At 42.4% G+C, this 16,214-nt stretch overlaps 2 long non-coding RNA genes across 3 annotated transcripts in view; one reads left to right on the top strand and one right to left on the bottom strand.

Annotated features, from left to right (window-relative positions):
* LOC309633133 overlaps nt 1–16,214 on the top strand; it is a 452,881-nt gene that overhangs the window by 191,485 nt on the left and 245,182 nt on the right. The window lies entirely within an intron of this gene.
* LOC309633130 overlaps nt 1–16,214 on the bottom strand; it is a 249,039-nt gene that overhangs the window by 69,328 nt on the left and 163,497 nt on the right. For both annotated transcript variants that reach the window (XR_014247327.1, XR_014247328.1), the window contains one exon: nt 8,810–8,897. This is a non-coding gene — a long non-coding RNA (uncharacterized lncRNA). The remainder of the gene's footprint in view (nt 1–8,809; nt 8,898–16,214) is intronic.

Genomic DNA, 16,214 nt, shown 5'->3' with positions numbered 1-16,214 from the left:
AAACCTCTTTGTTTTTCTTCCTGAAACACAGTGTTATTCTCTTACTTGGACCACTGTGGAACAGAAAGATGTAAGATGGGGATGACAACATGTACTTTATTGGATTGCTGTAAGATTTGAGGATGAAGTATCTCCAGGTTGTTTGAGGTCTTCTTACACTTTTAGATTTAAAAACAAGTGCCATGCTTCCATTCCTTGTTGTATGTGAAGGGCAAAGCCTTCTTTAAGATTCTTGGGAACTCCATGGAGTGCTACTATCCTCTGTTACTTCTGTGCCTGTGGTACAGTTTCTGCTGAATCCCACTAATTTCTCATGTCCAATATCTGTCCTCTACACTGACTCCATTCTGACTTGTTGAAGAACTTGAGCCCTTCAGCTCATAGGTTGGGCAGGTGAGGGGCTTTACATATCTTCCTGGCTTGGAAAAATCTTTGGCTCTGTATGTTCCTTACATTGCCCTCTCACTCCATTTTTCTGACTCCCTCAAAATCAGATCCTCTAGGAAGACACTTTACCTTAGCTTATTATCCTTCCTTCCACTTGAATGCAGGCCTAACAAATTTACTTAATGATTCATTAATACCTCTAAACCAGTCTTATCTTTGCAACTCTGGAAGAGACTTTGAATTATCAATCTTTCCATGTCTCCTCCTTTATAAGTCTTTGAAAGAGGAAAGAAAGAGTAGACAGATTCACCCTCCTTCCCATGATATGAATTAAACCAGCCATCTGAGAAGGCAGAAATGGTGAAAGTCCATATGGGTTTTAAATAATAGTCTCTTGGCTCCATTATACCAATAAAGTCCATGGAAGCCTTAGCAGATCTCATGGCCTGTGGGAGGAGCTCAGTAAATGTTGTTTATGATGATTATTTCTCTTTATCACACTTCATAATCACCCTTCTGTGGTTGGTATTTAACATTGCTCTTTCTAACTTCTTACCCAAACAAAATCACCTCCTGCTACAGGGAACTTTCTAGTTTATTATCGACTACGGTCAACAAAAAATAGATGTTGCAGCAAGAATGAATCCCTCTGGATTCCAACCCCCATGTTTTATAGATCAAGAAACCTGAAGGCCAAAATACTTCCAACCTACCCAAATACACAAGTAGTTGGTAGCAACTTGAATGAGAGACAAGGGCTCTTAGCCCACCCTATTTGGATCTGCTGATCAAAGACTAAGGCACAGAGGGTATTTTGAACCAAGACCCATGAGTTTTGTGGTTTCTTTTCCGTTAATAAGATTATCATGTGCCAAAGCCTATCCTGTTATCTAACCCACCTGCTGTTTAAAAATAAATTAGGTTGTTAAAATTTGGTAAAATCTATGAAAATCTCCCATTTTTCCAGGACCATGTTGTTTTTGCACATAAATTAATTATATAGGAAAGCTTTACAATTTGATGTCTGCAAGATTCCAGTCAACTTTGTTTGTATGTGGGAAGGGAAAAATGATGAGGGAAATACTGAAATTAAAAAAAAAAAAAAAACAACGTAGCTTATGTAGAGGACAAGGTAGCTTGTGTAAGACAGTTTAATGTGAGAGCAGGTCAGCTGGTTTGTGACTTCAGCAGGTCAAAGACTTTAAGAAGTCTGTCTAAGGTGTTGGTTATAACATCTTCCTTCACTATAAGCAAACATTCACAGGTTGTAAAAACTGCCTGGAATTTCTCCATCTTGTATAGGGAGCATGCATGCACACTCACAGCCACTTCTGTGCTTTAGAAAGTCCCTGGGGCCAACTCTCCTTCCTATTTCTCTGGTTGTTTCCTGCCAAATGGTGTTCCCAAGTCTGCTTGCCTAGCCACACAGCTCAATCGGTTTATGTTCCATTCCTTGACTACTGTAAATAGAGGCTCATGGGATCCAATTATTCCTGTTTCTTCCTCCCTGATAAGAGTTATTAGACCTGTGAGCTGTGGGCAGCCTCTACAGGATTCTTGGGGGATATTTGAATTCAAAGACTAGAATTCAGCTTCCTATCCAGGGATAAGGTAAAAGGACATTACCAGAAGAGAAAGGCTTGAACTGCCTATTAAAGTGTCAGAACCCCTAGTATTGGTGAGGTAATATATTACACTCCAGATTTTTGCCCTAGCAATATCCACTTAGACCAATCATTTTACCTTGCTCATTTACTCTTAGGGCTAATCCCTTTTAAAATAGTTTTTTTTTTTTTTTTAAACTTTGAGACTAGGATGTAACATTCTTTTTCCTTTTTGATACATATGAAAAAAATGGACATATCACTGAATTGTAGCTTATTAGTCTCTGCATGAAAGAACAGTTGGTGTTTGTCCAGTTAAAACATATTATGTAATCTCTGAAGCTCCTTCTCTACCTAAGGATGACTTGGAGCTTACTAACTGGGCATTCTTAAGTTATTAGGCTACACTCGTTCTAGGATTTAGACTTGTGGATGTAAGGCATTGGCCACGCTTAGAGCAAGCATCATACCAAAGCACGAATTCCTCTATGTAAAGTAGGACCTGAGATATTGATTCACTTTATTATTTTTAGTTAAGTTGTCTTCAATTTAAGTTGACCAGCTGGTTATGTGAGCTTTGTGCAGTATCCTGGAACTTGAATTAGCTCCTAGGGGTTGCAAGTGGGAATTTAATGATAGCCAGTAAAACAATGCTAACATGGTCCAATCAAGAACTTCCTGAGGCTTCTGCATACGATTGTAATGCTTTTTCAGTAAGAAAGGCCCTGTCAGTTAGCCACCTAATTAAGCAAAATGACTTTGATAAATTCAATCCTCTTAGTGATGACCAGATGCCCACCAAAGCCACTTGAGGTTTCATGAGTAATGATTATTAAAAACTGTTATTATCTATTTCACACTGGAGTTTTCTGTTCCCTCAGATAACTTGGATTACATTTTAAAAGAAAAGGAGCAAGTAGAAAAATGATTTTTAAAAATACGGGTTTGTATGACGTAGGAGATAAAAATCCCCAAACCAAAAACCTGACGAGCACTGTAGGGGATGTGGCTGCTTAGATGCAACACAAGGTGGCGTCTCTAACTGTTCATATTCAAAGCCAGTCTCCATGTAATAAGGCACTATTTCAAAGCATGAGTGGGTACAGCTCCTCTAATGGACTTGCCACTTAATTGGTGCCCCAGTTTCCTAGTGGATACAATGGAGTAATAATTCCTACATTATTTGTGGACATTTTGCAGAAGGGAAAACATTTTGAGTTCTGTAGCACATTAGGCTTTCATGGAAATAATGCAGGAGTGTAAAGAGATTTCTCAGTGGGTTATGGGTTCCTGTCCCAAGAATGCCTAATGCATTGAATGGATCGTTTTGCATTATACTTAGCCCAAATGCCCATCCAGAAACCTGGTACGATCTCTTTGCTGAACAAACTTAAAGAGTGGTATAAACATTCAAGTGAACTGGCCATGTACTTTTTATTTTTACCTGGGGTTGGGATAAGAGTGGATGAGGAAAACTATCAACTACTGTGGCATGTCATAGCACGAAAAGCTCCATACTCAAAGGTTCACTGTAGTGGGGGACACACTGTGTCTCCTCCCCAGGTGGTCATCCCCTTTTTTCAGAGCCAGTTCAGCATAGGTGTGGTGTCTGCCATGTGTGTCCTTTTTCTGTCTCTCTCTCTTTTTCTGAAATAGAGCTGGATGTCTTTATCCTGAGGGACTATTTTCTTACTTTCCAGATTTCCAGAGTGTTCTAGTGCCCTAACATGCTCCCATTTGGCTAGGAGGAGAATAGACAAATCATGTTGGGCTTTCTGAGAAAAGCCGTATTACCCTTGGCCAGCCTGGATGAAGCAGTGTTCTCAGTAAAACATGATTTGTAGAAGTATATAATAGACAGTGTTGGTGCATCTTCTCACCTCTGCATACCCAGCTCCCCTCTTCTCCAATCTTTGCTGCTTGGGACTTTCAGAGATGGGCACTGGAGCCAACCCCCCTATGCAGAGAGATCAAAGTGTCTCGGAGTTTGTTAACTCCCCTCCCCCATAGCCAATGGTTGTGTAGGGTGGGGTGGCACAAAAGCCCAGCTGCCTTGATTTGAGGCTAAACTGTGGCGTGATGTATGCTCCTGAGCTCCCATGGGATTTCTCCTGAACTCACGCCTTTGCTTGGCTTCCTCCCCATCCTTAGTCAGCTCCCCACGGTTTCTCGGTTTGGTTTCTCTGGGAGTACTTCCATAACAAATCACTTGCATGTGAATCCTTGTCTCAGAGTCTGCTTCTGGGAGAACCTTACTGAAGAGGCCAGGGGAAGGGGAATTAGAGAAGGGGGGATGGGGAGCAGGAATGCCCTCTCTTCAATTCTACTAAGTGAACATGGCAGTGGTGGGGGAAGGTGATCAACAAAGCTCAGAATTCTTGTTCTTACCAGATAAGAATATATGGGTAGTGCCCTTCAATAATTCTTCATACTTTTATTCATTATTTAAATATTTAAGAGCTGGATGCTGTAGATGATAAAATGCAGGGTAGACACTTGAAGGGATTGGCTTAAGAACATAAAATTCCATGGCAAAGCTAGTACTAGAACAAAAGTCTCCTGACTTTTTGGCCCATGGTTTCCACCCAGCCTGGAGTCAGACAGAACAGTTTAAATCTCAACTCAGCCACTTACTAGTTTTGTAACAAGTGGAGCACTTGTTTAATGTTTAACAACCGGCGTTTAGGGGAGGGGGTACCCTGATTTCTAGTGTTTGCTAAATTCCATGGTGTAAATACTTTCACGGTGGCCAGTTTTAAGCTACTATGTGATGACACTGCATACGAAGTTGGGAGAGACGTGCACAAATGGTTCTCAGAGGCTGGTGTGCATCAGCTCCAACACATCTCTGTCTCTAGCCTTTCTAAACTTCTTTTTATCTATGCCCTCATCCATTACATGGATATACTTATACCTAGTCAATCATGTCTTATGAGGATTAATGTTATGATACATAATTGCCTAAAACTAGTTATTATTACCATTATCAATATCAAGGAAAGCTAAAACTAAAAATGATATAAAATAGGATAAATTTACAGTTTATCATTGATACTTGTATTTGTTATTTTTTTAATCCATTCTCTTTTCTTTTCTTTTTTTCTTAATATCCAGGATTATATCTTAGTTTTGCATCTCATCATTTTTTTTTTTTTGGCCGTGCCACGTGGCTTACAGGATCCCGGGCCTTTGGCAGTGAAAGCGTGGAGTCCTAACCACTGGACTGCCAGGGAATTCCCTGTTAGATTGTGAAGTACAAATTACAGCCAATGCTACCTGCTAAAATAGTTGAGGAAAAAAATGTTGTGGGGGAGGGAAAAAAGTGACATAAATGATGCTAAAAAACAACAGCAATACCTTCCATTGTTTTCCGTTCAGTCAGTTGAGAGACTAGAGTGTATCACCTAAACTGGCCATCTGTTTCAGAAGTCACACCTAGCTTGAGTCTACTTGTCTTTGGAATACACGACGTAACAACGGTCAATGTCACTTTGTAAACTGTTCATTAACAATTTACATATAAAGCATATAACAGTAGACATATAACACAGTATTCTTGTTTCTGAGATCAAATGGTAGTAAATATCAACTTGTCACTATTAGTGGGATTTCCATTGGAGCCAAATCAGTTCGTATTACAGCAACTGGGAACAATTACCTCAAAATATCAAGAAAGATATGGGATTCTTTTTTTATCACTGTCATGAGATGGAAATACCAAGAAGCATCAAGTAAATGTAGGGCATGTTGCAAAACTTGTTGTTGTGTTAATAGAAGCCACTATGTGAACATAATATCAGTGATTAGAAAATTGTTAACATTCATAAAGTGCCTGAGAGTTCCCCTTAGGGATTTGCTTGTATTTTGTAAGCGTATTTTCCAGAGCAGCAAATAAGACACTAGGTCTTTAACAGTTGGGCACACCTGATAGGAATCCTATCCATCTTCCCTTCCTCAAGAGCTGGATCAGAGAAGCTATTCACTAGCTGTATTTGCACAACTATTACCTCTTTCTCTGGCACTGTGGAATTTGGCTTTATCCATATCCTAGGAAACTTCCTCCATCTTTTTTGCATATAAACTTTGATTAGAGTTTGCCCGCAAGGCTGGGAGTAAAAAGAAGGGAGTCCAGCAGAGCTACGAAGATGATGCAAAGAATGTGAGAGTGATGTTGGCCCAAGAAGGAATCCTATTCATCAAAATACTTTCTGATAGGAAAGAAATGTCTATCCAATTGCCTGAATTGTGTTCACTGGCATTTATTTTAAGGTGCAATATTTGTTTCATGACCACAATCCTGCTTGCAACTTGTTATCCATACTTTGGACGTGATTTCAACATGAGTTCAAAGAAAAAAAGGCAGCCGAGGCAAAAAGAAGATATGAGGTAATGTGATGATTTGAAGGAAGAGTTTCTATAAAGCAGAGTGTAGTCGGCCTCTCCCTTTGGGAAGAAAAATCTTACAGAAATCCTACTCAGTAATAGAATTGGGTAGTAAGGAAAAGTGGCCTTTTTTAAAAAAATAAAAATTATATATTTTAAGGTATACAACATGATGTTTTGATATACATATACATAGCAAAATGATTGCTACAATCAAGCTAATTAACATATCCATCTCACACAGTTACCATTTTTTGTGTGTGTGGTGAGAGCACCTGAGATCTAGCTTCTCAGCAAATTTCCACTATTCAATATAATATTATTAGCAATAGTCATCATGCCATACACTAGATCTCTAGACTTATTCATTCTACATGACTGAAACTTTGTACCCTTTGACCAGCGTCTCCCCATTTTCCTCAACCCCGTAGACCATGCTAACCACTATTATACTCTCTGGTTCTATGAGTTTAGATTCTAAATATAAGTGAGATCATGCAGCCTTTTTCTTTTTGTGTCTGGTTTATTTCACTTAGCATGATGTCCTCTAGGTTCAAACATACTGCCATATCTCCTTCGTTATTAAGGCTGAATAACATTTCATTGTGTGTGTATGTGCTTCTGTGTGTGTGTGTGTGTGTGTGTATGTGTGTGCGCGCACGTGCGCATATTATCTCAATTTCTTTATCTATTCATCCATCAGTGGACACAAAAGAAACCCTTGCATGCTGTTAGTGGGAATGTAAACAGGTAGAGCCATTACAGAAAATCGTATGAGATTCCTCAAAAAATAAACAACAAAACCATTACATGATCCAGCAATCTCACATCTGGGTATATATCCAAAGTAAATGAAATAAGTACCTCAAGGAGATATATGTGTTACCATGTTCGCTGCAGCATTATTCACAATAGCTAATGGAAAAGTGGCCTTTTGACTGGTCTCTTCAAAATGCTTCTCAAATGAAAACAGCTATTTTTACCAAATTTTTGTAAGAATTGGGGGGAAGTGTTATTACATGAGAGAAAAAAAAAGAAAGAAAAGAAAAAGAAAGGAGCCAGGTGCTGGTGCCTCAGCCTGCATTTCCATCCAGTGGGATCCACATATTCACAGAGGGATGCTTGCTGTCAGTTTCCTCGGGCATTGATGCTAAAACCAAAACCAAAAATCCCTACTCGCTCTCTTTTTTTACCCTCTTGTCTTTCCCTCTGGGGGCAGAAACCCTTCCTCTGCTTCCCACATGTGCAGCGGGTCTTCCGGCCAGCTCGGGCATTCTCTAGTGAGCAGAGCAGCGGGCCTGGCTCTGTCATGCCCCATCTCTCCTGGCCTCTCAGAGGCCTACGGAGAAACCGCCCAGCTGGCCAGGACAGCGCAGGCTGCTGTCTGCCTCTCAGTGGTGTGTCCCCTCACAAACTGACCAGAGGCTGTCATCTGCGAAGAGAGGGAGCAAGGCCAACAACTTCAGCTCAGAGTCGACTCTTCTCTGCCCAGCAAGGTCGAGAAATCAAGAAGTTTTTTCCCCTCAGTAGCTCTAATTTTTGGTAGAGGCATAGCCCTTGTGTTTTCAGGTCAGGAAACTCAGAGTTGAACTCTGTAAGCTACTCTATGCATACCCTGAATCGTGTAACCAACAGGTAGTGAGCACGGAGCACCTCCAGGCACTGTGCTAGGTATGGGGGTACAACTTGTGGAAAATCCGGCCCTGGCTCTCCAGTTGCAGCTCACAGACCAACGTGGAAACAAATCTATTGCAGATGGCTTGGTGGCATGAGTTGCACAGTGTATAAAAAGAGCATGCAAGGGCATTCAGGAAGCCCTCTGAATGCTGCTGGTAAAGGACGACACGGGGTGAGCCTGGTCATGTGTTGGGTGAGCCCCTGGGCAGCATGTTCCCTGCAAACAAAGCTCTCTTCTTCACCCAGCCTGCCCTGAGTACGAGGGCTGCGCTTGACACCGGACATGCAGACCATGTGCAGGACGCCTGCAAGAGGTCACAGAACAAGTGCGTCCCATAGCCTGTCCCCACGGCGCGTGCTCCCGGGTCACCACTACTCTCTCCGTGCCTGTCTTCTCTGATCAGCACTGCATCCTGTTCTTCCCTGTGCTGGTTTCAATCTCGGGCAGGCACTCTCCACGGGAGGCCGCCCACTAACTCCAGGCTATTGTAATATTCTCTAGCTAGCAACCTCAGCAGTACCAGAGCCAGTGTTTGCCAAAGTCCCAGCAAAAGTCCCCAACTCTGATTAGACCCAGGGGTCATATAGCCATTCCTGAAACAAGCTTTGAGGCAAGGGGATACGCTGATTGGTCAGGTCTGGATCACTCCTACCTCAGTACAGAGGCTGAGATGGTTCCCTGAAAGGGAATCGGGCTTCTGTTAACAAAATGAAGAGGAATAGATTGCGGGCCAGCAAAAATCAAAACTGTACATTACTTGTATTCAGCTCTGGACTTCTGTTTCTCTATCCATTAGATTAGAGAAACGCTCTTTAGGACAGTCTAGGCAGGGGAAAAGGCAGGGGCTGGAAAGAGAGGGCAAAAGGAGGAAAGGGAATCATCACATTGATAAAACAGTCAAGATAGCAGCAACCTTGTAACATTTGAGATGTCTCAGACTTGTTTAAAACTTTCTTATTAATCTGACCCACAAGCCAAGACGCGTTTATCTGGAGCACCTAATACATGCTGGGCACAGTTCTAAATACTGTGGAGGAGGTAAGCTGCATGCTCTCATGGAGTTTACATTCCAATGGGGATAGATAATTAGATGATGGAGACAGAGGTAGAGGAGGATACGATGCTAGACGTGTATGGAGAGTAGGGAAGACAAAACAAAGTAGAGGCACTAGTCTTGACTTTTGGGAATTTATACTTATAGGGAGAAACTACACATGCCTAGTGAAACAGCTGGAGACAATAGCCCAACACTATATAAAAGTATATGAAAGTACACTAGATATGATATAACTAGAGGCTAGAAATTTTTATCATAGGAGAAGCAGATAGGTTGAGGTTATTTGAGAAAGCTTTGGTGGTATCGTTCTCCAGCCTTGCAGCTTTGTTTGGTGAAGATGAAAAACGTCCAAGTATTGTAAGAGGAAGGGAACAAACAATGGCCAGTGTTTCCCAAACTTTCCTGAAAATAAGATCTCAAGTGTTTTAAAAATCAGATTCCTGAGGCCCTATCCAGACCTTCTGATTCATATCTTCCCCTGGATAGGCTGGGCAATCTGTATTTTAACCAATACCTTTGTTGCGTCTTATCATCAGGAAAGTGTGGGAACCCATACCTAGAGGGCTGGCAGTTGCGAAGCAAGGTGGAACCCAGTGTGTGGGATGTCCTAAGGCCCTCATTCATCCTCAGCACTCCTTCGTTTGTCTATTTCTGGCAAGGACTGCGGAACTATTGCAAAAGACCATATTTCTTTGGTTTATAGAATGTGAGGATGCAAGAGAATAAGAGACGGCTATTGGATTTAGTAGAAGGTGCGGAGGATAAATCCCAAATGCTAGCAGATCATGTGAAAGTAGACAGATTTTCTCTGACAAACAGAGAGGGGGCTGCAAAGATTGCAGACCAGACTATCCTGCGTGTGTGCTTCTAATTCAATTAAGTCCCCCTGTTTTCCATCTAGCCTGCTTCCCAAGTGCTCCACTAGCATATGTTGCTGCACTAACAATGCCTGCTGGACACACAGCCCTCCCCGCAGTGGGAGAGGACAGCTGCTTAATAGTCACTATGCACAGCAGGGCAGAAGGTGAAGAACAAGCCCGGGATACGGCTTGGGAGGCCCTAGGTAGACTGCAGGGAAGATTCCTGACAAGACAGAAACCAGAACGGAAATTCTACTAAGGCTATTATTGTACTCCACATCCATAATCTGTCAGGAAGTGTCTTGGGTGTTTGCAGCTATATAAATAGCTAAGACCTTAGGGCTTTCTAACTAAGCTTCTGGGAATTAATAGCACCACTACTGGCTGCTGCAGGTGGAGTCTTACTTTAAAGTCTTTTCCCTGATCTCTAGGTAGTTCATGAGTTTCAAGGCAGCCAAGCCAACACTGCTAATGAAGAAGCCATAACCAGTGGGGTGAACATTAGCATTGTTCACAGAAAGACTTCTGGTTCCGACTGGACACACACAGCAGGACTGCAATTCTCTACTCCCTGAAAGTTGAGTGGGGCTATATGATTTACTTTGACCAGTGAGGTATAATGTTCTACTCCAGACAGATGCTTTATGAGCTGGTGTATGATGGGCTACTGTCTTTTTCCCTCTACCACAGTGAAAGGCAAGCGGTGGCAGATGGTGGTGGATCTTTCGGCCTGATCCTAGAGCCAGGCTGCTGCACAGCGGTGCCCTCAGCTGACCCACGATAGACCTGTATGTGAGGGAGAAACTACCTTGTGGTTTTAAGCAACCGAGCTTTGCGCGTTGTTACTACAGCACAACCTAGTCTACCGTTAACCAGTGCTTTTCAGCAACCATATGATCAGGAATGACAGGTTGCCTTGTCAGACAGCTAGGAAGAAATCGGTAATTAACAAATCCATAGGACTGAAAATCCCACATTACGTTTGACTAAAAGCAAGGTCAACCTTTCTTTACTCTTTGAAAATAAAATGCAGCTTTTCATTAAAGTTAAACAAATAGGTTTCTAATTATGCTAATACGATACTTTTCATTAGTTTCTCCAACATAATTTTTGGTTCTACTTGCCAGTTTCTTGAGTCGGTTTACATTATTTTTTTGCCTAGGTTGTTACACTAACATCCTAGTTGTCTTCTCTGCCTCTGTGACTTTACTCCTTTCACCCTGTTTCCAGGCTGCTTTATTATTAATCTCAACCTCAAATCTCAGTTTACTTTCCTGCTTCAATCTCCACTGTAGCTCCCTATTGCTTATATGATAAAATACTTGTGATATACACAGAATGAGATTGATTTTTAAATTTTCCTTATAAATGATCTAATTTTCTTTAATAGCGAGTACACATGGGGAAAGCATAGGAAGAAGCTGAATTATCTATTAGAGAAATGTTTGAATAAATACCCATAACTTTCTCCTAGGTTCCCAAGAGTTACTTCTGAGCCAGATGAACCTCAATCCAGGCCCAGGCTCCAAGGGGTCTCCTACACTCTGTGCCACCGTGAAATGTGGGACAGTTAAAAATTCCAGCAATTTTAATGTCTTATGTATTCTTACAATAAACCACCATACCTTGAGCCTTAATAAAGCCTCCTCTTGTAATGGAAGGAGCCTAACACACTCAGTCTTACTTACTGTTTGAGGTACTGAAACCTGGTGTGTTTTTTGAACTAGTAACCTTGTTCTTGGTATACATTGAGTGCAAACTGATTAATTCAACTCTATTCAACAAATGGATTTTGTATTATGCCCTAGTGTATGTATATGTCACCAAGTAATCTGAACTTTTTAAATTCCCTGATTTTATTCGAAACAAAATGTTATTTTTTCAGTAATCAAGTAATAGATCAAAACTATTTCTTATAAAAATTTGGAAATTATAATAGCAGTAGAAAAAAATGAAAACATAAACCATATGTAGCCTTACCACCAAAAGCAAGACTTTAACATTATTTTAGATTTGGGGAATTTCCTTCCAGTTTTTCCTTTCTTTCTATGCATAGCAATCCCACTCCATCTTACTCCTCACCTTCCAGACTGCAGAAGAACTACACATAAGAGTCACGTCCTGAAAAGCTAGCGATCGTAAAGGGCCTCACCTGGATAAAATGCATGGTCTACTCACCCACCCCGAATCCCCTTTTGCCGGCCAGGGTTCAGTCAGGGAAGCAAAGCTCTCATGAGTGTTACTGGAACAGGGGATTTATTATGGAAATTAGACCTTATACAAATGTGGCCCCCTGCCCTGCTGGGGAAGTGAAGATCTGGAAGTGGAAGTTGAAAGAGCAGAGAAAGAATTATTAATACATCCTCCTGATGCCCACTAGCAATCTCCTGAAATCAGAGCTTGAAGAGAAATATGAGAAACCCAGCATGTCCTACCACCAAATTGGGACAATGAAGGGGGAGCTTAAGGAGATGTCCTTGGGAAGCTGTTGTCTCTGTGCAGCTACTGCCTCTGCAGATGTACAGCCGGCGATGGGAGGTGGACCTGGAGCAGGGGCTGTAGGCTTGGCGAGTGGAAGTTCATGTTGCTGAGTCCAGGCATAGCCTTCAGCTCTCCTGACCTGGCCACTATTTTTATTAGCCCAATGGGCAAGGGTGGGGTCGCTCAGAAAAGAGGCTGACCAACATCCACGGAATAGGTCATCTTGCTCACTTGATCATTAAACTTCTCTGCTGTGAGACACAAAGATCTTTTCATATTTTGCTTATTCTTATTTCTCCCCAGACTCCTTCTACCAACCTTTAAGTGGTATTCCTTCAAGTTTCTGATCATCCAACCAAACCATTAGTCATTGCCCTTGAGTCCACATAGTTCCGTACCTTGCTCTCTCCTTCCAGGCAAAAATGAATAACCAGGTAGACTGCTCAAAAGTTCTGCCTACCGTCAGGATGTCCCCTCACCACTGTCCTTCACGCCACTCCTAAGTGAGGCTGTGTAACAACTGCCTACTTTTAGATGCTGCCAGCTTTTCATGCAAAACCACCTATAAAGCAAGCCTGAATTTTTTCTTTCTTGGTCAGCTGGTCATAGGGAAATCCTTAGGGGTAGGTTGAGAGAAAGGAGGGAACGCGGCAAAAGTAGGAACCATGAAAATCTGAGCCACGTGTTCATGGGGAGTCTCAAATACAGCATTCCTACTTGATGATGGTGTGCTACTGTGCCCGCCCAACTTTATGGCTTGGTGTATCAGACAGCTCACTGTTAATGGATTCCCTGGTCAGAAGCACCATTATGCGGAATGCCATAATGATAACAAGGTATTCTGTAAGTCTACAGCCTATCATCAGGCATTCAATCTCTATTAGGGCCAAGCAGCAAGCCAGCAGCTGTTTCTCCAAAGAACTGTTAACTGCAGAGGATAGCCTAGCTTTGCTCTTAAACCTTAAAATTCTGCACTGTGGTTTCCTAAAGGGGAGCAAAGGCTCCACATACATTCCCCATCTGCCAGTGAAGCTCGCTTTTTTCAAACTATATGAAAGAATGCACCTTTCCAGGCCTCCTCCTTTACACAATACTGATCCGTAGAACTTTATTGCTCTCATTCTGATACCTACTTCCAACGCAGGGCTGTTTCCCCTTCCTGTGCTGTCACATAATGAGGAAACCACTTGGGAAACCTGCACCTTAGAGTGAAACTGAAAGATCACACTTTTCTAGGATAGACATGGGAGGAGGAAACAGGGAAAGAGTTTTTCTTAAACTAGAGTCCTCGACAATCCCGAAGGCCTCTGTCTGTATAGAGCAGCTTTGACTCCTGCTTTGGAGGAGCCCTTTTGACTCCTCCAAAGCAGGAGTGTGGGGGGAGGGTGTCTATAAATCCTTCTTTAGACCGGCAGGCAAGACTCAAAAGAAAACCTGACTCAGAAGCCAAGGTTAGAAGGGACATCTAAAGATCATCAAACACGCAACAAACTGGAAAGAACATTAGCCCAGGGAGAAGAAAGCCATATTTGTCCCAGCTCTGTTGTTAGCCAGGTGATAGAGAACTGGTAGATCTGGCCAGTAAGTGAGGGAGGCTGACTCCGTGAGCATCCTTCTGGGAGAAACGCAGTAATAGTCAGGGAATCTGGGCTCAAAACTCCAGATTCTGAGCTGTTACCTTCTCATCACCTATCTCAGTAAGGCGTGGCAATAATGTGCAATTTCTTTGCTCTGATGGAAATTTCAACCTCGACGGAACCCAGTCAAAAGGATTGGGGGGACATCTGGGATTGGAGGAGATGGGATAAAGAGTGCTTTCTTACAAATGAAGTGATTTAATTTACTCTGTCAAAACCCTGGTCAGATCAGATGTCAGCTCTTCTGGGAAGCGTCCCTGTGTGCCCCAGGTGGAATGTTTTGTTCCTTTCTGAGTCCGCCCTCCCACCGCACCCCCCCCCCCCCCCGCGCCGCCACCCAGTCTGTTGCTTATATTTCTGCTAAGCCCTTCTTTCAGTATGCTTTGGATTGCAGTTAAGACCCGGGATGTCAGCATTCTCCTTTCACTAGGCCACTTGTTCTCCTCTGGGATATCAAAACCCAGGATGTAGCAATCAGCAACAAAGGGCACTGTAAGTAATTTACAACTAATGGTAGGTAAAATAACATCATACAAATGACTCAAGTTGACATCTATGATATGTTTCAAGCCTTTTAGTGCTGCTTTGACTCACTAGCATTCAAGTGCAATGTCTTAGGTATAGGAGACATGCGTAGAGAAAGAGCAAATGCACCAGAAATTGTTCATAACTCCAAGTTTGCTCTTGAGAGTGTCTTGCACATATTAATGCCATCCATTAAGTAAGTCAAGATAAAAACTATTGAGAACTGCTGTGTTAGAATGAGAACTCCTTGAGAGAAAGTCCCCTGATTCACCAGTCCCTGTATTAACTGTGTTGTCCAGCACAGTGATATGCACTTAATGATAATAAGTGAAATAGAGTAAAGAAACTAAAGAAAATGGAAAGACCAAAGTAAATAAATATCAGGGTGAGGTGTGGGAGAGGGGAAAAAAAGAAAGTCATAATTTCCTGATGGGGTTTGAGTGAGTGAGTTATGTAACTTGTATAACAAAGTCACAAGACCTTTTAATAATAAACAATAGACACGTATTTCTCATACATCTGGGGTCAGCTGGGTTTTGGCAAGGTGGCTCTGCTGATCTTGGCTGGGCTTGTTCATGTGTCTGGGGGTCAGCTGGCTGTCAGTCTGTCTGACCTTCATTGAGACAACTAGGGCTGAAGCTGCTCCATGTTTCTCTTCTTCCAGCAGGCACATTTCCATGGTGATAGCGAGGATGCAAGAGAGGTCACATGGCAACACACAAGGGCTTTGGAGGCATAGGCTCAAAATTGGTCTGCTATCACTTTTGCATAATTATTGGCTAAGGAAGTCATAAGACCAGCTCACATTCAAGAAATGGAGAAAGGGACTATGCCTTTTCTTTTTTTTTTAAGGCAGAGATATTTATTTATTTACTTATAAATTTATTTATTTATAAATTTATTTATTTACCTATTTATTTATTTATGTATTTATTTTTGGCTGCGTTGGGTAATTGTTGCTGCGCATGGGCTTTCCCTAGTGGCGGTGAGTGGGGGCTACTCTTTGCTGCGGTGCGCAGGCTTATTGCGGTGGCTTCTCTTGTTGCGGAGCACAGGCTCTAGGCGCATGGGCTTCAGTAGTGGTGGTGTGCGGGCTCAGTAGTCGTGGCTCGCGGGCTCTAGAGCGTAGGCTCAGTAGTTGTGGAGCATGGGCTTAGTTGCTCCGTGGCATATGGGATCTTCCTGGACCAGGGATCGAACCTCTTTCCCCTGCATTGGCAGGCGGATTCTTAACCACTGCACCACCATTGTCCCAGGGAAGTCTGGGACAATGTCTTTTTAATGAGTAACCACAAATTCACAAGAGAAGGGGTGGATACGGGGACTGTGAAGAGCTGGGGCCATCACTGCAATGGACCACAGATTCTGAGAAGACTACCCACACAGGAGGATTGGAGCCTAGGATTGAGGACTTTTTGTTTAGTGAAGTTTCACACTTCCAAAACTCTTCTGTTATAACTTCTGGTGTTGGAATGTTCCTCAGTTGTGATGTTCACCAGGATACAAGTGCCCTGAACAGATTTTATCACATAGCAGCAAAAGGCAGCCATTCTTTTACATTAGACTTTATATCTGCAAGGGCTATACAAACAAACATTGTGC

The sequence above is a fragment of the Balaenoptera borealis genome (assembly GCF_965194805.1).
Source record: "Balaenoptera borealis genome assembly, chromosome: 8".
NCBI lineage: Eukaryota > Metazoa > Chordata > Mammalia > Artiodactyla > Balaenopteridae > Balaenoptera > Balaenoptera borealis.
The sequence above is the reverse complement of the archived record's forward strand: the minus strand, read 5'-3'. Positions and strand labels throughout refer to the sequence as shown.